At 39.2% G+C, this 22,082-nt stretch overlaps 1 protein-coding gene across 2 annotated transcripts in view; it reads right to left on the bottom strand.

Moving 5' to 3' along the window:
- The window catches only part of LOC122800960 (G-protein coupled receptor 55-like), a 529,630-nt gene that overhangs the window by 126,452 nt on the left and 381,096 nt on the right, over positions 1 to 22,082 (bottom strand). For both annotated transcript variants that reach the window (XM_044070365.1, XM_044070364.1), the window contains exon 2: positions 6,515 to 6,646. The gene's annotated coding sequence lies outside the window, so the exon portion shown is untranslated. The remainder of the gene's footprint in view (positions 1 to 6,514; positions 6,647 to 22,082) is intronic.

Below are 22,082 nucleotides of genomic sequence, written 5' to 3'. Positions count from 1 at the left end.
TATACCGTAATGAGGATCACACCCTAAGTACCAAAGTTTATCGTAAATATCCCCAATATAATACCTTGCTACATGCATCTAGCATGCACCCTTACCATACCATCCGGAATATACCTAAATCACAATTCATGCGTATGAAACGCATATGTTCATCTGGGAGTGATTTTGAAACAGCCAGGAATGATTTATGTTGCAGATTCAAACACAGGGGATACAAAATGAGGGATATCTCTATGGCTAATGAATGGAGTAACTCATTGGATAGGCAGTCCCTATTGCAATATAAAAAGTCAGACAATAATGACCAGGATTCAACAATCAGGTTTGTCACCACATATGGCAGGAACCACCAGCTGGTGAGGGATATTTTGACCTCCAATTGGAATATATTGATGGCACACGATGAATTGAGAACATTATTAGGTACAACTTGTCATATGTCTTTTAGAAGGGGTCAAACCCTGGGGGGGATGTTTTCCCACTACAAACACAAGGAAGGAGGAGGAGCTATCTATCAACAAACAACCTTAACAGGAGATAGACTCATAGGTACCTTTCCTTGTGGTCATTGTTGTTCATGTTCACAAGTATATACATTGAAAGAATTCTCAAGTGCCAATACAGAACGGGTGTACCAGACAAGGGTTTTTGCCAACTGTAGTACCACATGGGTCATTTATTTGGCCACATGTCAGTGTAAATCATTTTATGTAGGTCAAACTTCGAGATCCCTCCGAATACGTATGACGGAACATAAGAGTGACATTAGGAATAAGAAGGAAACTAATGCCCTCTACAGACACACCATCAAACATCCCAATGCTCAATTCAGGTTCATGGTTATTGATAAAATTGTAGGGGATCGTAGCCACCAACAGGGCTGGCACTCTATTTTGAATAAAAAAGAACAATATTGGATTACCAAACTTGGGGCACTTTTTCCGCCTGGTCTTAATGACCATTTATGAAGAGGCTAGGTCCATTCTCTTGGAATATACAAGCCGTGCAAAGTTATATCTTGGTGTGTTAGGTCTGATTGGTGAAACTTATGTGGTTTAGATAATAAATGCCTAAGGAGCCATATAATAAAACAAAATAGGAAGACCAATGTATACTTTAGTACTGAGTGGTTGTCATTATAATACTTCTTTATAATACTATATCATGTATATATACTCCTATTAGCTCATATATGGCCGTGATGAATTTTGTGCACTCATCAGGTCATTATATAAAATATAAGTTGACATTTTCATGTTTTTTTCTTTTAAATATTTCTTATATATTGGTCCACAATATTATGGAATTTATATCTTTATTGATAGTAGTATCTAATTATTTAATGTTTATACTGCTTGTTTCATAACAGCATAAGAATTGTATCTGATTACTAATTTTTACTTATTTTTTTGGGCATGTATACATCCCAAACACTAGGTTGGGCTATACCAATTACTCCTGTTTTAATAGGGAGGAGTATAAAATACAACTGAAACTTGTTCTTCTTTTTTTGCATCAATTTAATTTTGTATACCATTGAGAAAGGCTGTAAGGCCGAAACCGGTCTGGTTCAGTGACATATCTGCATATGTCACTTTGATTAATAAAGTTTTTGGGCTTACCATCTTCCTTGCTGGTCGTTTGTGGTTGCTCTCTGTGGTTTGACCGTGCAAGCCGTCCGTGCGAAGCATCTAGTTGCAGCTGTTCATGTAGGATGCAGCCTGGGATGTTATCAGGTCCCATGGAGACTGTATTTTTTGCCTTTGAGAGAACAGTGATGACCTGATCCCTAGATATAAGGGGAAGGAGGCAGATACTGGGAATGTCCTGATTTATTGCTGGGGGGGGGACAGAGGGGTGAAATTTTCACTGAATCTGTCAGCCAGCAAGTTTGCTATATCTATGGCATTTGTATATTTGGTGTCCTTGACCACCAGTTCTGAACCGATCTGGGTGCTACCTTTGAGATTATGGGCATATGTGAAGAAGGCCTTATAACTGTCTCTAGGAGATGTGACCAATTTGAACTCGAAATTTGCTTTGGAAAATTTCACTATTGCTCTTATTTGCTTGTTTAGGCTAAGGAGAGTTTGCTTCCAATTGGGGACCTGCTCCTTCTTGGTCCTGGACAGCAATTTTTTTTTGTTATAGAGTTTATTTATTACAGATGTCCACCAGACAGGTTTACTCTTCCTTGCGTTGGATGATTTAGTCCTGTCAGGTATTCATGATTCCATGCATCTATATAAATATTTGTATAGTAATTTGGTATAGCTTTGGATACTGGTGCCAGTTCATACAGAGGAGGAGGGGGCTGTGAAGTTGTTTATACCATCCCTCAGGAGGCTGTAATCAGCTTTGGAGAAGGTTTTTTGATTGACCCTAGCTAGAGAGGGGTCGGAGGAATTGTTGACTTCGAACGTGACCGCTTTATGGTCAGATATTACCAGGGAGGATGATACTGCAGGGATGCTGCAGTGGTTACTCATATTGGTTCATACCAAGTCCAAGATATTATCACCTCTTGTGGGGTATCGACTAGCTGTTCTGAAGCATTTGCATTGACAAAATTGAGGAATCTTTGGGCATTTGGGTTCTAGCAAGAGTAGTTCTTCCAGTCTATGTTTGGGTAGTTAAAGTCACCCAGGATCAGGGTAAAGGTTTGAAGCCTGATAGATTCAAAGAGGTCTAGATAGGCAGTTTTGGCATCTTGGGTCAGATTTGGGGTCCGGTAGCTAGCTATGATTTGTATTGGGGTCTTGTCAGTAGTTAACTCCACCTGAAGTGTCTCCTGTGCATCATACTGTTTGACCAGCCTGGAGGTGTGTATGTCTTTAATATATATTGAAACTCCACCTCCTTTGACTTTACTGCCTGCAGTTTGGGGTCTGAATGTATGATAGGATGAGTAACCAGGTAAGGCTGGGGTGCTCTCTACAGCTTTGTACCAGATTTCTGTGACTGCACAGATGTCAGCATTTTCTAGGGTTAAGAATGCTTGCAATGAGTGCAGTTTCATGTTTAGACTCCTAGCATTTAGCAGCATGACCTTTAATTTGTGTTTTATTGAAATTTTTATGTTTGTAGTTTTAACTGCATCACTTTTCCTAAAAAAAGGCACTATAGGGGAGGCAAGACCCTTTGCTGGAATCCTGATGCCCAGGTGAGACAGATGCAGGCCATCTCTGGCAAAGCATCATGGTCTGTCAATCATATCTTCCCAGGCTGTTAGGTACTGGATCCCCCTGGAATGACACCAGGCACTATGCCAATTGTTAAAGTCAATCATTTTCTATTTGTATTCAGGCATCATTCTGGGTGACGGTAGAATGCTGCTTAAGGGAGGGGAGGCAAGAACCTTTGCCAGAATCCTGAAGCCCAGGTGAGACAGATGCATGCCATCTCTGGCAAAGCATCATGGTCTGTCAATCATATCTTCCCAGGCTGTCAGGTACTAGATCCCTCTGGAATGACACCAGGCACTATGCCAATTGTTAAAGTCCATCATTTTCTATTTGTATTCAGGCATCATTCTGGGTGACGGTAGAATGCTGCTTAAGGGAGGGGAGGCAAGAGCCTTTGCCAGAATCCTGAAGCCCAGGTGAGATAGATGCAGGCCATCTCTGGCAAAGCATCGTGGTCTGTTGATCATATCTTCCCAGGCTGTCAGGTACTGGATCCCGTTGGAATGGCACTAGAAACTAAGCCATTTGTTAAAGTCAATCATTTTCTGTTTGTATTCAGGCATCATTCTGGGTGACGATAGAATGCTGCTTAAGGCTAGGGACATACTTGCCTGGGACACATATTCATCAGGTTCAATCATGTCTCTCTTCATATAGTCCAGGGAGGTACATCTCAAGTCATTCACACCAACATGGACTATGACAGAGTCATAACAGTGCCTGTTGTTGAGAGACTTGAGTGTGTATGTGATATGGTGGATTCTGGCCTCTGACAGACAACTAACCGTGACTTTCTCCTTATCCAGCCTGGTGAGAGGCACACCTGTGTCTCTCACAATGGAGTCACCTATGACTAATATGCTGAGTTAATGGTTACGCCTTAGTGGTTGTGAGACACAGGTGTGTGAACTATGCATGGTATGTGGTGTGGAGGGCTGTGGAGATTGTTATATTTATATAGCTTGGTTTATTCATTCTGCAACTCTGAAGAAGTTTCATTTTATTTAGAAGAGGAAAGCACTCAAGTGCATCAAAATAAAAGTGTCTTTGTTGAGAATTCATTAGTCCATTTTTGCTTTTTTTCTTGGATGTGTTCTATGGACCCATACACAATCATTATTAGGTTTGCTGTTCTTCAATTTCATGGATTGTTATTTAGTGCCGAGAGATGCTGAAAGACACTGATGATGATGATATTGATGATAAAGATGATGATGCTACAATTCCTGTACTTGGTCCAACATATTTTGGAGGAACCAGAGAAGTTGTCTTGGAGATACTGAAAGATGTACTTGATTTAGTGGGGGGGTTTAAGGGAAGTATAGTCAAGTGATACTGCACTTAGAGCAGAGAGAGGGAGATTGGGAGAACCTGATTTCAAACATTATGCAGTGAATGTGAACACTGAAAGAAGGAGTGTTACTAGATTCAGGGGAAGCAAGGTGTATTGCAAAAAGGGATGAACAAGAATGATAGAACATCATACATGATGTTTTTGTTAAAGGGTAGGAATCCCAGCAGGTGATACTGGGAATTAAATTGATGGTTAAAGGAAAAGGGTAGCAGGGTGACTAATTTAAAAAAAAAATGGATAAGTAAAAGGTGAAGATGACTGGTTTAAAAATTTGAAGAGCTACTGGGTGACTCTAGTCTAGGGAAAGGGTAATGGGTGATATTTAGGCAAACAAGGGAAATAATCAGGAAACAGAGCTGGGCAGAAAGGAACAGATGGGGTGGAATATGCTGACAGCAGAAGTAACAGAGGAGAGCATTCCATGGAGAGAGTGAGGTAAAGTTAGAAAAGGTTTAATATCTACGAATTATGGCAAAACTGAACAATCTAAGGGGTTAAACAGGATGTAAAAGCACTGCTTATGGGAAGCAGATTGGAATGAGTGGATACAAGATCTGCAGGACACTAATGGTGATGAATTCCATGTGTTCAAAATGTAAATGTGCCTTAGTCATTGGTGGTGGAAAAAAAAAACATGTGAGGCTTAAGAGGAATGTCACCTGAATTACGACTAGTAGTAGGAGGTTGAGAAGGAGGGCCCTGTCACTTCCATCTGTGATTAAGTTGTAGGAAAGCTAAGGATTTGTGAGAAAGATTGACAGGTGAGTGGGAAAGGATGTGCAAGAGGAAGGTAGGAGATGTATGGAAGTTTTAGGTAATTGGATTATGACGGAGACAGAAGTGTTGCATTTTGAGTAATGGGTAGAGGCAATCCTTTTAGCAAGAAGGATTAAGAAAATGATAATTATAGGCTCATGATATGCCAATCTAGAGGAAGCTGTAAGTGTTATAAAGGTTAATAGATAGTTGCAGACGTTGAGGACTGGGGTTATGGGGAAATGAAATGAAGGGAAGATTGAAGAAAAAGGAGGGGGTAGTGACGGAACAGTTTAGGCAAGGGAAGGTAGGGAAGATGAAGATGAAATGGGGAAGAAGTGATTCAGGTAGAGGAAAGAAAGGGAAGGAGGGCAATTGCTCAGTGAGTAGAAAGACGAGATTGAGCAAACCAGTGTGCTATGAGAAATGAAGGTGATGAAATAGGGAACAGATATGCATTTTGGGGTGGGTAAAAAGCAGGAGGGTGGTATAACTTCTAGTTACAAAATTAATAAGTTGAATGAGAACATTGTTTTTTGGATTACAGAAAGTATGGATGGTAGCAGAATGTTTATATTCAGTCACAAGATTAACAAGAGAACAGAAATTGTATATGGAAATTAATAATACATATTAAATAAAAAAATAATTCAAGCATGCAGTCTTAAAGGAAGTCACTTCTTCATTTTTAATGCCAGGTCTGTGTTCTTTGCTTTATTCTATTGTCTCAGTTTATAAAAAGTGAGTCTGTACCAAGACTTCAGACATGCAGTCTTATAGAAAATGTCTTCTTCATTTGTAAAGTCTGATCTACAATTTTTACTTTAGTCTGCTGCCCAATTTTTCAGATGGGTCTGTAGCTAAGACTTTTTTGGCACACAAATGCTTTATTAACTATAACAAAAGAAAACATTTCTAGGACGTTTTTGGACCTTACAGGCCCTTTCACTTGACAAGCTTGCATGATTTCAGGGAACTCTTTAGACAGAAACATTAAATTTGCAGTTCATAGAGACAAAATGTAGCTTTTGGACATCCGCAAGATAATATTGTTATGGACTGATATTCTGTCTTTTGCTAAATTGTTACCTGTAGCTTATTTTTTTTTTTCTAATCATTATATGATTTCCACCTTTCTCCTTTTGCAGAATGCCCTGTTTAATGTTGAAACTTAAATCAATAAGATGTAGTTTATAAATCAGTATATTAACAACCCTACCTTTTGAATAAGTAATGAAGCTCCGACCAAAAAGATGACTCCAATATCCTTTTTAAAATCATATGCTTACACTTGAGCACAGAAACTGTAAATGTTCATGAGCAGAAGGTTTATATATAGCATGTGGCAGACCTGTGAAAGAAATATAAAAAGTATTGTAATTTCTCTTAAGTTGAAACAGGCAATGCCATATGTTTTAATAACTTTAATAAATCCTAGTTCTTTTTTTTAATAATAAAGATTTTTCTTTAAATGGTAAACAGTCTGAATATAATGTGTAGAGGTCCAGCCTCAGTACACAACTCTGTATAATTTTCTTGAAAACAGAAGTAGACCACACTACTATCCACAGCCTTCATTCTTCCATAATAATTTTGTCAGGCTCTTCCCTATACAGGTGGCATCTCTTTGGGATCTTAATTTTGTATTATAGAACCAACATTTACTCCATTTAAAGCAGCTAACCTGGCTGATATAAGGTTCTTAACATGGAAAAAAGTTTTACTGATTGCTCTGACATCTGCAAAAAGGATATCTGAGTTGCAAGGTCTTATTGTTAGTCAACTCTATCTCATTTTCCATAGAGACAGGGATTCTTTGAGAGCTAATCCTTCTTTTATGCCTAAAGTGGTATCCTACTTTACTTTACTCCAACCTATCCATCTGTCCATTTTCGATCCTGAAGCTAAAAATGAGGGAGAAAGAATTGTCATTACCTTGGATGCCCACAGACAATTCAGGTACTATCTTGATAGAACTAAATCTTTCAGATCTTTGGATCAATTGTTCTTGTAAACATAAGAAGAAGGACATACTGTGTCAAAACATTATTTCTAAATGATTATCTAAGGCTATTAGCTTTTGCTATTCTCACCACAACAAAACTATTCCAGGCAGAGTCAAGGCCCACTCTACCAGGGCCTTGGCTTCATCATTGGCTTTTTGGAAACAGTTTCTATAAGTATTCTAGAAGCTGCAACCTGGTCCTTTGTATATACATTTACAAAGCTAATATAACTTTGATTTCTTCCCTAGATCTAAATCAGGCCTTGCTAGAACCTTTCTCCATGGGGTCCTGAAATCTTCTCCTTCCACCACCCAAATGTAGCAAGCTAGGGTAATCTACCCATATAGCTAAGGCTACTGCAGCAGTGATCAATGTGATGAACATAGTACAACTGTGAAAGTAACTTACCATAACAGTAGATGTTCGAATGAGCACTGCTGCAGTAGCCGCTCCCTCTTTCCACTCCCTTTGATTTCTAGTGTATTGTTTATGCCAGGGTGTGGACATGCATTTTTTGTTATTACTAGCACTGTCCTTTCAGGGCTCAGCCTCGCTGTCTCTGTGGTATAAAAGTACTGAAGGGCTTGGCACCCAATTTGTCTTTGTAGCCAGCCCAGCTCGAACTGACTTACTGGGCAATTGGAAGGTGCACTGAAGCTTTGGAAGCTGGCTGGCTGTTAAATCCTATGCAAGATATAACCCATATAGCTAAAGCTACTGCAGCACTGATCATTCAGACATCTACATCTGATGTTATGGTAAGGTTATTTACACAACTGTACTATTCATCTTACCAAAGTGTATCTCTCCCTGGCTGCTGTTTCTCAGTCTACTGAAAAAAAAATGAATGCAAGAGGTCTTATAATCCCTTGCACAGTGGAACACTACTGCATCAACCTTAGCATCATCATCATCATCATCTGGTAGGCTATCCTGCTTTTGTAGATCTCATATCACATCATCTACAAATACCAAGAAATGTTTTTTTTGTATTTTCTCCATCGTACTTCATCCTCTTATAAAGCCACTCGGCTGATACACATTCCTTTAGGAATTGTTAGGTAGCTACATTTTAAAATGATATAAAAATTGCTGGCCTTGTATCAAATATTGCTGATCAGTCGTCTCTATAAAAGTATGTTTATGCACTTTCCATGTGGGCAAAACTAAATAAGGTGTCCTGTAATGGCAAAAAAATGCAGTGAAATGCACCTTGGTAATAGGAATATTGGATATCCACATGGGCTACAGAATTGCCTCATTACAAAATGCAAGAATTCTGCAGACTTGTGAGTAAGAGTGTTAGGAAATGTGATGGAGTTTTGTAAACCATCACATGCCTGATTACATCTAGGAGTAGCGAACTATTGCTTCTTATATATAAAAATGTCATAGGACCAAACTTGGTGTATGGAGTCAGCTTCTACTGAAGAAGCTATTAAATGAATCAAAAGGGTACAGAGGAAGTACACAAAGACTTATTTGGTCAATATTCAATCTAAGGTATGAGGAGCATCTTTGCAAGCTAAACTTATTTTCAATGCATTACAGACTACTGAATTAACTCTAGGTATATCAATGGTTGAGATACTCACTCATAAAGTCTAACTTAGAAATCCGTTTTGCAAACCTTGACAGATTAACCAGGAATAATAAGCTTATATTCAAGGTGCCCACAGACACTAAAACCATACGTAAGATACTTTTGAAAGTTAGGGCAAAGAAAATATGGAATATGTTAGTCACAGAGGTTAGACAAGCAAAAATCATTATGTGCCCAAAACCTATCATGACTGGGAAGAGGTGGTTTGACTAGGACATCTGTATGATGTGCAGCTTAGGTTGGAGTTTGCGAGTTATAGAAGGAATCTACTTGAGGACAAGCTCAAACATTATGTATCATACCAGTTAGAAACATCAAGTAAGAAGACAATATTCATTTCCTGTGGGTTCTCTGCTGCATCAAACCATCCAACAGAGCTCTTTTGAGTCCTGGGTGAGTTGTGCAACTCAGCATATTTAATGACTTCTAGAGTTTTACCTTTTGCTAGATGTGAGGAGCTTGCACAGTTCTTTTCAGATAAATGTGTTTGCATGGAGTTTAGATTTTAATCACTATAACTTAATGAAATTAATGAAATAAAGGGTATTCATAATGAAGACCAAAACCAAAACAAAAAAAAAAATGTTTTTTCTGGTGCAGTGACACACAATGACAAATCCAACACACTCAAATCACCATTTGTAGGTAACAGAAAACTCAGAAGAAGTGGAAAACTAATATAATTTTTAAAGATAAATACTTTGATCTCAGGTAAGCACTTTGATTTGACCATGTTGGGTATTCATACTGTACTTATTGACTCCAATAAATCTCCATTTCAAGCATTCAGCGTGGACATAGCTACATTTTATAAAATATTGAAATTATTCTGCATTTTCTTATAAGCATTCCTATGATCAGGTAAGACAAGGTCAATCATCTGTAGCATGAGGACTAAGAATGTCAGATGATTGACCTTGTCTTACCTGATCATAGGAAAGACAAGGTCAGTGATCTGTAGCATGAGGACTAAGAATGTCAGATACATATCTCTTAACTTAGAACAAGAAATCTGGACAAAGCCATAAATAATGGGGGGGGGGGGCAAAGGCCCCAAAAATGGGACAATTTTTAAATATTGCTCTTACAAACTTAGAAAGTTGATAGAATAATAGGCTTGGTATTAGCATTAATTTTCTGAAGGATATGAAGTCTGAAAGTCAAATGTCTGTCATTATTTTCTGACTTCAACCCTCAATGATTTGCCAATAAAACACAGTTTTATGAGAAAAAGACCAAATATATGAGGCAAAAATCTGGATATTCTACAAAAATCTATACAGTTGAGAGGTATGACTCAAACATTAGGACCACTCAGCAGGCAAGACTTTCCCAGACTGCCAAGCACCTTTGTGCATAACCCACAAAACACGCATTCTCATATTTTCCTTGGAATGTTCCCTTATTGATAAAAAAAAAAAAAAATTACCACAGATTGCCATTTGACATTTTCAGGGAAGAATCATGGCTTTTTGCATAAAAAGCTTTTGGGTTTATTAAACATTTTCTGTTTTATACCTCCTGTATCCTTTTTGTTTTTTTTCCCTCTATTTGCTGAAAATTTGCTGTAAAGGAACTGTTGCTGGGAAACAAGACTGGAATATAAAGGACAACTTTTGCAGTTAAGATCTAATGCTGGCACCCCCATGGTCCAAATGAGCTTATTATTATTAATGCTATTTTAAAGTTAAGGGCAGCAAAACCTAAGGTTTTTGTACTGTGTTACATATATTTTTAAACTATGCATTTGCAAATACAAGAAATGAGTTGGTATAATGGTTAAAGTGCTTGCTTCCAAGGTATAAGGTTTGATCTTGATCAATGCCTGCAAAGAGTTTGCATGTTTTCCCTGTGTCTCTGTGTGCACCCCCCCCCCCCACCAAAAAAAAAACATGCTGAGTGTTTTCTATCTCAGACGTACTCAAACATGGGGTTTTGGGCAGTAGCAGAGACTATAGATTGTGCCCTATAGTGGAAACAGTTGTATAGAACAATTGCGTTGGAAAACATGGATCATAGCTGTGCAGGGCCAGCCACTCAGTGGCATAAAATATGTCTCTAGGTGATTCAGTTTCATTGACTATTTGCTGGTGGTTGAGGACCCAAGCTAATGGTGAGAGGGGTATATGTCCCTTTTTTCCCTAGTTCCTACCATAAAGCCTAGCCCTGGGTCAATAAGCTGCTGGCTGGTTAGTGCCTAGTATCCCAGCTTGGGTTATAAATGAAAGATGGACGTAAAACCAATCAACCTGCCAAACATGAACTATGCCATACATAATGCAAGTTCACTGACAGAATGCAGATGATGGTAAAGAGGAGGCTGGAAATCCTATGCATGCAGAAGACAAGATGGAAGGGAAGAGCAGCTTGGGATCCAGAGTCTATTACTTAGGAAGAGGAATTGTGGTGAGATAGAGACATCAGAAGACAGTGAAGGATGTCATCAGAATTAGTGACAGACTCATGGCTATCAGACTCCACCAGTAAGAATAAGACACTGTACATAATCTCAAACTATGCCCCACAACCCTGTGGCAGTGAGGAAAAGAGTGCATGCAAAAAGTAGTTGCAGGGCTTCCTAGATAAAGCAGGAAAACAGGAATTTGTGTTGATAATGGGTGACCTGAATATACATATCAGGACAGACAGAACAAGATATGAGGAGTGCCTGGGTCCACTTAGGTGGGGCAACAGTAAAAAAGGAGAGGCCATTCTAGACTTCTGTCTGGCAAATGGCTTGATAGTGACAGACGCATGATTCAGCAAGAGGGACACACGCAAGACTGCCTACTTGTATGTCCAACATACAACTCAGGTTGAGTTATTCCTAGTAAGGAAAGGGCAGTAGGGTAGAATCAGTGATTGCAAAGTCATTCTCAGTGAAACATTCATCCCACAGCATAACCCACTGGTTCCACAATTAGCTACAAGCAGTGGTCAGAGAAGGCTCCAAGCTCAACAGAGAACAGGCTAAAGATCTGGAAGTTGACTGGAGGGAAAGCACAGCAATTCAAGGAATTATTCAGAGCTCTAGCACCCCTCGGTGGCATGGAAGAAGAATAGCAGTGCCTCAAAATAGCATGTGTGAAAACTACCGAGCCAGGTATAGAAAGAAGTTAAATAGGAAAAGCTGGTGGTAGAATGCAGTAGTCCAGGAAGTCATCAAAAGAAAGAAGGAGGGCAGGAAAATGTGGGAAATAGAAAAGATGGACAATAATAAGAAGGAATATTGTTTCACTAACAGAGGAAAAGAGAGCAGTTGCATTAGCGAAGAACAAGGCCTCAGTGGTACTGTACCAGCTTCTGGAAAATGACTCAACAGATTGCACAAAGAAACTATATCAGTTTTCAGAGCAAAGACAAAAAGTTAATGAAGATATTGAGACACCCTTCATAAGGAATGCCATCATCAACCTGCTCACTAGTCCACATGACATAAAAGGCAGATGGAAGGAGTACTTCCAGCAGCTTCTGAAGGAAGAAAACCTCACAGAACTTCTACTGACCCAGACACAGCCTATGATGAAGGAAGAGAAGAAGCCCACCCTAGAAGAAGTAAGAACAGCACTAAGGAAAATGAAATCAGGGAAAGCAACAGGATCATATGAGGACACGGCAAACATGATCAAGATGTTGAGTGAGATAGTGGGAAAGTGGATGCTAAGGGTGATCATAGCAGTATGGAGAGAAAGACATGTTCCAGATGATTGGAGACTAGGCATACTAGTGCCAGTGCTCAAGAACAAAGGGGACATTCACAAATGTGGGCAGTACAGAGGCATCCAACTCCTATCACATGAACGTCCCGGAGAGGGTGATTGATAAATGAATGCACTGAGCAGTAGAAAAGAAGATGAGCAGTTCGAATTCGGATCATTATGCAGCACAACTGTCTGGATGTTTTCAGTGAAACAGATACTTGAGAAGAAGCTAGAGTTGAGGAAAGAGTCCAACTGGGCATTTCCAGATTTAGAGAAAGCATATGAACAGTTCCCAAGAAAGCTGGTTTGGGCAGTCCTGCAGTAGTTCAAAATCCCAGAAATTTTTGTTAGAATTAGTGCAGGCTATGTACAAGGAACCACTGACTCTAGTATAAACAGTGTTCAGTCTCATGGAACTGTTCCTAGTGGAGTGGGAGTGCATCAGGGGTCAACTCTGAGCCCACTGCTATTCATACTGGTGATTAACTACATTAGGAAATAGGTCAGAAGGGAAAGATCAACAAAACTGCTTTATGCAGATGATGTGGCATAACAGGAAGGCTCTGAACAAGATCTTAAGCAAAGGATAGTGGAATGGAATGCAAAACTGAAGGCACATGGGATGAAACTGAATATAGATAAGACCATTGTAATGGCAGCAAATGAGGAAATTCAGAAAAAAGCTGTGATGTGACATAGAAGGAAAATAGTGTAATAAGAGCAATATTTAAAATCCCTATTTTTGGGCCTTTGTCCCCCCATTTTCTCAGGTTTTGTCCATATGTCTTGCACTAGGAAGTCGAGAGAGATGGTATCTGAGAGGGGTGGTTGAGGATAAGGGAAGTGTGAATGGAGAGATCAAAGTTAGAATCAGAGGGGCTGCAGCCAACTGGCACAAGAGTGTCAGGGTTAGTGTATGAAAGAAGAATGCCAAAGGAGCTGAAAATTAATAACCAAAAGAAGCCAATCAGTGCTACTAGTCCACAAATCACTCAATGAAAAGCACTGTTACTGCATATGGATTCAAAATACCATTCCTTTATTGTTAAAATCTCCAGGTATTGTTAAAATCTCCAGGTATATCCATAAAAACAGTTGATTGAGTGCTTTCTTCCCTCTAAAGCAGGGATTTCATCAGAATCTAACTTTTTCCCTCCAAAATGTCCCCTTAAATAGTAAATTACATCATTAAGAACTGATGACTCATCCTATTGACATTAATAAAAATCTTTTAAACTTACAAAAAATTCAATATTCAAATAGTCAATGCAAAATACATATCCTAAAAATACTTATAACTATAAAAAATTAATAAATATGTCTAAACAATTTATATGTGTATGTATATACATTTTTCTATGAAACTTTATTTCATTATTTCCACTTTTTTGTATAACAAGGGCTTAATAGAAATAACTTTGTTTAGCCCAGGGGCTTGGCTTGCTTGCAACATAATTTGCCATCTTAGCTCTCTCTCTTCTATATAGCTTCTAAAATTACCCCCTCTGGGGTTTTTTAGCACCTTCTCTAAGATGGCAAATTCAAAACCTAAGAAACCAGAGCAATTTGTAGAATGTTTACACAAAGCATTATTTAAATTTTTAGTAAATATTTGGTAAGTGTGCTCATAAATCCTGTCCCTTAAATGTCTTTATGTCTTGCCGACATAAAAACAAAACAAAAAATACACAAAAAAGTGGAATTAATGAAATAAAGTTTCATAGAAAAATGTATATACATACACATATAAATTGTTTAGACATATTTATTCATTTTTTATAGTTATAAGTATTTTTAGGATATGTATTTTGCATTGACTATTTGTATATTGAATTTTTTGTAATTTTAAAAGATTTTTATTAATGTCAATAGGATGAGTCATCAGTTCTTAATGATGTAATTTACTATTTAAGGGGAAATTTTGGAGGGAAAAAGTTAGATTCTGATGAAATCCCTGCTTTAGAGGGAAGAAAGTGCTTAATCAAGTGTTTTTTAAGAATATACCTGGAGATTTTAACAATACCTGGAGATTTTAACAATAAAGGAATGGTGTTTTGAATCCATATGCAGTAACAGTGCTTTTCATTGAGTGATTTGTGGACTAGTAGCACTGATTGGCTTCTTTTGGTTATTAATAGTGGACTTGTGGAGCCAGACAGTGGTATGGATTCATTTGAGGGCATGCTGACTATTTTTTCCCCTATACAGCGAGAGGAATTGGACCGAGTTCATTCGGAACTTGCGATTGTTAAAGGAGAGCTCACTAGGTTGATTGAGCTCATTACTCAACCAGAAAGTCAAAACGAAGTGTTTCATTCCAAAAGGAAACGCTGTTCATCACCCAAAAGTGATGTTATAGGCTTGGAGACGAGCGACAAACAGGCGGGGAAAGAGAAGTCTGAGCGAGACACTATGCTACGGATTAGGGACACAAATTTCACTTCAAAAAGTCTGCAAGGAGCAGAGGGGGGTCCCAACTCGAACGGAGAGGTAGCGGAATCTATTAGAATGGGGGCGAGACCAAAATTGAAGGAATATAAGGTACAACAGCTGGAGAGTCTAAACAATGGGCTCAATACTAACAATGGAACTGAGAGAGATCTATATAGACATAAAATGGATACCAACATGACTGGAAAACATGTGAGTAACTGCTTTAGAGGGAAGAAAGCGCTCAATCAACTGTTTTTTAAGGATATACCTGGAGATTTTAACAATACCTGGAGATTTTAACAATAAAGGAATGGTGTTTTGAATCCATATGCAGTAACAGTGCTTTTCATTGAAAGAAGCTGAAAAGTAAGGTATACAAAACAGTGGTGTGTCCAGTATTACTGTATACTTTAGAAACCTGATCAATAATGGCAGAGCAGTTAAGGAATCTAGAGGTGATGGAGATGAAGTGCCAGACATGGGTGGTGAGATGCATACTGTAGGACAGATGAGGACATAAGGGCAGAAGCCAAAGTAGCTCCAGTTGCAGAAAACGTCAAAGAGAAGAGAATACTGTAGTTTGGGCACATGTGCAGAAGAACAGAAGGCACTCTGGTGAAGAAGGTTTGGGACAGACAGGAAGAAGGCAAAACAAAATGAGGGCATCCAGCAAGGAGGTGGATGGGTTGTGTGAGAGAAGACCTGCAGTAGTCAGGGGACTGGTATAATGGTTAAGGTGTCAACTTATCAGACATGAGGTACAGGGTTTAATTCTCACCAAAGGAAATCGGCTAGGCTTAAAATGGACCACAAGGGCAGTTAGCCTAGTGCTTAACCTATGAATGACAAATAAGGTAAGAAAAATACATTGAGTAAAGATAGTCATGACACCCTGATCACATGTAGAAAATGGGAAAAAATGGGATTGATGATTTATAAATACACATTTTACTTGTACTTGTACACAACAAGTGATTTGAATATATTAATTTGGTTAAGATTGCGTAGCTGTAATTTTGGACTTTTTAGAATTTTGTATGCACTGTCATGCGATTATAATCAATTAATATAACGTGATTTGATTATGCAATTGAAACAGTTGTTTAACCCTTAGTTTTTATTATTCTAATGAAAGCAATATACATTGGATGAAAGAGTCTAATAAAAAGTGTTGCTTCAAGTTTTTGTCTCCGTTGATTGTATCTGGAATGACCAACATTTTATTGGTTATAGACATTGAGCACTATGAGGTCAATTTTAGTAGTACCATAGCTAATCATTCTGGTGTCCCATGTATTTCCCCAGTCTGGCACCCCTTAAGTTCCTGTCAGACTTGAGGACTATAAAAAATGTACATATGTAACAAATGGATAATTTCATGCTCCTGCCATTTGGTGTTAGCAGGATATTGACTTTGTTGATAGCGCTGCTGTCAGCACCATTGGTATTCTTTATACGGATGTCAGGGGGCAGAATTTTGCTGTTAATACCAGCCCTTTCAGAGCTGATTTATGTCCTAATTGTAATGGTCCAAGTGTTTTTGATTGCTGTGTCTCTCTCAACATCAGTGCAATTCTCTAAGACGATATTGATGTTGAATCAGCAAGTACCCCTGCAGTGGTTGTTCCCAATGTCATTTGTCCAAACATTAATGCCAAAACTTAATATACTGGAACAGTCTCTGGTTGAACCCATCAGACAGCCCATAGTCCTTCTGAAATCTCTCATCATGAGTTCTGCACCAGAGATGGTCCCTTTCTTGTCATTGATATCTTCCCCCTCCAAAATTCATTGATGAGGAGGATACTGACTTCCTGTAACCCTGTGGGTGACTTCAGTTTTGGGAAGTACTTAGAACTAATATACCAATGAAGGAGATGGGCCAATGATGTACTATCCTTTTCCCAACAGAGGAGGCTCCAAAAGGCCTGTAGGGCTACCCAGAAGTTCTCTTGGTTGTTACTTCTGCTGGTTGACATCCTGAAGAAGCCAGCAAGGTTGTTTGGGAAAACAAAAATGCAATTGCCCTAGTCTCTAAGAAGGCTAACTGCATCCCTTGACCCCTGAGAGAATGTAATTTTTGGTTGGAGACTTCCATGTTTAAAAGGTTCATAGGCAAGTACCAGACTAGCTGCCCTTATATGCCATTTTATGCCTGGCCAATTTCCCTTCAAAGGTGAGAAGAGACATCTTCATCCCTATGGCAACTCTTAAAATGGCTCTGAAGTTCCAAAACCTAACTCTAGATTACTAAGAAAAGGAATCCAGGATGAAGGACAAGCAAGGAAAGTGGATATACACTTCCCCTACCTTCACTCTCTGGGCCCTAAATCATGTGATGCATATGCTGAGTTTTAAGTATGGCAACAAAACAAAATGTCCCATACAATTCTGTAGCTGCTGGTTGGGGCCATAAAGGATAAACTCCTATCCCAATCCTCAGTTGTCTGTAATATGACAGCCTTATGATGTGCATCCTTTATAATGTTCCAGAAGGTCTGTCCAGAGCCATCGCATCTGGCATTGCATAGAACCAACATTCATTTGACTGACTTTTCTAATGATATGAAGGTGATGTTAACAACTGGACCCTACAAAGATCTCTGTATTTTCCATCCAGAAAGTATGGGACACCTAGAAAGCATAGAGAAGAAAGAAAAGACCTTCATGGTTGTTGACATAAAATTGTAGCTACCTTACCATTTCTATTCAAGGACACAGAGGACATAGTACCAGATGTGGTTCAGGCTTGACATACAGCCAAACCTTTCAATGTCTTAAAGAAAGAAATCTGACCAAGCCATAAATAATGGGGGGCAAACTTACAAAGTTAACAGAACAGCAGATTTTTCACTAGCATACATTTTCTGAAGGGTATGAAGTCTGAAACTCAAATGTCTTTATTTTCTGATGTCAGTCCTCAAGGATTTGGCAAACATTTGCAGGAAGCAGTAATTTTATGAGAAACAAATCAAAAATATGAAGCAAAAATCTGGACATTCTGCAAAACTCTTGACAGTTGAGAGTTATGCATATTGCAGAACAATCACCGTCAAGCTGGGAAGAAACCTAATAACCAAGGCAATATCTAGCTTGGTTTCAAGCCTAAGTGCAAGGTCCTTGATGAGCAACAAGAAGTCATTGGCTTGGCCAGAGCCAGAGAACAGCATTTCTGCGACCATGCTTGACTCTCCCATTCTGTAGTCAGTTGGGGGTAATCTTTTCTTTTGCCTGTCTGTAACTCTCCCATTCTGTAGTCAGTTGGGGGTAATCTTTTCTTTTGCCTGTCTGTAAGGGAATCCATCACAGCAAGCAAGTGGATAAGTACACTCCCATCTAGAAAATACAGCATTTAGGATTACTTTTGAAACTGAACCTGTCTGGCTACTGAGTGACTAGACATCCAACACCATCAAAACATTTATGCAATGGGGACAATGCTCAACCTACTCAAGAGAAAAAAAAAGATGACTCGTCCAATAGGTCCCGTAAGATCAGAATGGGTTAGGGCTTTGTAACATAGTACTTCTGATGCCAAACATAGTAAATGACGTCAGGTCAGTTTGGGATCAAAGTGATTTAAGCAGTTTACCTATGATCCATCAACAATCTATTTTTTTTTCATCATTTAGAGAAAATTAAATACCAAAAATGACACATAGAAAAGCCTAACCTCCCCCCACTTTTTTACAATGGCAAGACCCCCCCCCTGTATCTCCTATTTTGGTTGTGTGTGGGGGTGGCAAGTCTCTCTCACCCCCCCCCCCCGCCGAAATTATAAATGCCAACTCCACAGTCACACCACTGGCAAGAAAAGGGAAAAATCTCCAAATATTGTACCCTTGGTTCTCACAATACAGCACATTGCAGTGAAATGCACCACAACATTAAACTTTCACTCTTAAGCTGCACAACCAGTGCACTGACCACATGTAACTATACTAGTTTAAACACACTTATCTTCAAGGAAACCTTTTGTGTGGTCACACTACAGGCAGTCCTATGCCTGTAAGCAAGAGACAGAATGTACTTTGCAGACATCAACAACTCCAACCTCCATATCAACCTTACCAAGGAGTTAAGGAGGTATTTCTAATTTCAGGTAGGAGATGATCATTACTACTTCTGGATGCTTATGTTTAGACTCCTTTAAGACCCTAAGGAATTTACCAAATGCACACCCATAACAGAAGCCTGCTATAGGTTGCAAGCAGCCAGGATTTTCCCATATACAGATGACTGGCTCCTGGCTGATCCTTTGGTTCGTATTTTAGCTGTTTGGTAAGAGATCCTTGATCAGAATATTCCACACGTTTGGTATTACAGTCTGGCTTGCAAAGTTGCAGTTTGTCACGTCTCGTGTATTTGGTTGAAATACTGAGGCATGGAATGGGTTCAAGTCTTTTATTGTACATGAACAAATCAGGAGCTGTAACTGGAACATATATTTCGAACTTCATACACTTACTGACTGACTCATTACTTCAAACATACTCACTTGCATCTCCATTCAAGCTAGCATTCACACTGACTGACTATACAAAATAGCACTGATCTCGCATATGCTCAGTAACTTATATGCACATGCTCTCTGACTACAGTGGCTGACTAGGTATGATATACACACTGATCTACATCCTCCCTCTTTAATTTTGTTTGGCATGCAAAAAGGAGAACAAAGGCATTTTGAGAGCTAGACAATATATCAACCAATTCCAAGTCGCTGTGTATTCTGGATTGGGTCTGGAAATTCTGCCTTATCTGGTAACATAGAAACTTTGACTGGGTTTAGCAACAGGTAAAGTATATGAGGATTCTTTCACAACTGGAACCTCAGGGATTACATCAAAATTATTTGAAGGAAGCACACTGTTCTTTTGAATGTGAACAGGTGTAGAGTCGCTGTGGGAATTAGAGTTATCAGCACAAGCAATCTGCTGTGTCACTGGTTCAGAGACAGGTAACACGTCTTTGATTCTATCTGAAATCCATTCCTTCCAATTGTATGATGCAAGATCTCAGTTCCTCATAAATATTCTTCATGATTCCAATCAGTCGTATCCTTTAGATGTTACTTGTCTTACTGCAGTACAACTTTTGTGACTGATGTTTTCTTGAAAGTTGAGCCTTGGCCACTCTGTTGTTCTTTGCATTTGGTATTAACAATTTTTTACTGATTGGTACAGTTGTTCATGTCTGTCTGGACATCAATCTCTGAGCAGGCAAACCAAGCAAGTCATCTCAAGGACTGTTTCTGAGATTGAGTAAGTTAAGAAAAACATCGGTACCATCTCTCTTGGATTTCCTCAACAAACGTTTTGCACTCTGAACTGCAAGTTCAGCTAACCCACTGGATTGTGGATACTCAGGTCTACTGAGTTTATCCCAGCCAAATTCCAAGACTCAGCAAATTGCTTAAACTGCTGACCTTGTAAACTGTGCACCATTGTCAGACATGACTTTGTTCGGACTACCATTGCCAGAAAAATGTCTCTTCAATTTTGTAATGACAGTGCTGGACATCAAGTTAGGAAGTAGGTCAATTTCTAAGCAATTTGAGTAAGAGTCTACTAACACTAAGTAATGCTGACCATTCCATTCGAAAATATCTGTAGCAACTGTTGACCATGGTAATTCAGGAATTTGGTGTAGCTGAAGTGGTTCTTTTTGTTGATGTGGTTTGGTGCTGTTGCAAATTGAACATGCTAGAGTTTCCTTCTCTATATCTTTGGACACAGAAGGCCAAAATACAATGCCTCTTGCCCTTCTTTTGGTTGAATCAGTACCTGGGTGACCATGATGCAAATTTTCGATATATTCCTGTTGTACTGCTCTAGGAATTACCACTTTTTGACCTTTCCTGATGATTCCATTTTCCATCATGAGCTCATCTCAGTTAGGAAAATACTGCTGTATGTCAGGTGGTAAACTAGTTTGTCATGCTGGCAATCCTTGACTGATAAGGTATTCCTGCTTCTGGACAATTGGGTCTGAAGCTGTGTGATTTCTTAGTTCATCAAGCTGTGATGATGAAATATTTCTGACTTCCGTAACTTCAAAGTCTGCTGTTTCATCTTCATACTGCTGTGTCGTTTGTCTGGGTACATGTGACAAAGCATCAGCAGGTACAAGTGCTTACCCTTTTTGTAAACAATATTGAAATTGCACTTTTGCAATTTTAACATCATGCATTGCAATCGTTCTGGGGCTGTATGAATTGGCTTTTTCAAAATTGTCACTAATGGTTGGTGATCAGTCTCTACACTCAGTTGCAATTTGGACACTTTTCATTGCAGGGCATGTCTTCCAATAAAGTGAATACTGTCCTTTTACTATATTTATTTTTATTTATTTATTTATTATTTGTTTACTGGCAAAATCCAGCTTGGAATTAAGCCAATTTTCAGCGGACGCCCAGGAAGAAACGCTCCAGACACATGTCTTTGTGATGTGGAAGGAAACTAGAGCACCTGGAGGAAACCCACATTGACGCAAGGAAGACATGCAGACTCCACACAGAAGGCATCCCAGCTGAGAATTTAACCGGAGAACCTCTTGCTGTGAGGCAACAATGCAACTGCTGCTCCATACTCTACAGTCTTTGTCATAACTGAACTACAGCAGGGTTACAGATAGATTGTACATCAAAACGCTGTGTCTCATGAAGTCTTTCTCTCTTTCCCTTTTATGCAACATGTGGTATATTCGGCAATGAGCACATTTCAGTGCTTGCTGTTCCTGTAGCAGTTATGGGATTTATGGGCTCAGATTGCTAACCCAAGGCCCAACCCTCCTCAGAGGGTGCACCACACACATTTGTATGCACACACTCACACCTAGGGCAAATTTAGAGTGTCCAATCCACCTACTGCATCTGTTTGGAATGTGGGAGGAAATTGGAGGACCCGGAGAAAACACAGGTGAACACAGGGAGGACATGCAGTCTCCACACAGAAGGCACCCCAGCCTGGAATCGAACCAGAGAACCTCTTGCTGTGAGCTGACAACACTAACCACTGCACCACTATGCCATCCTCATGAATG

This window comes from Protopterus annectens, chromosome 4.part1 (genome assembly GCF_019279795.1).
Source record: "Protopterus annectens isolate FY-2018-M chromosome 4.part1, PAN1.0, whole genome shotgun sequence".
NCBI classification, from domain to species: Eukaryota; Metazoa; Chordata; order Ceratodontiformes; family Protopteridae; genus Protopterus; species Protopterus annectens.
The sequence above is the reverse complement of the archived record's forward strand: the minus strand, read 5'-3'. Positions and strand labels throughout refer to the sequence as shown.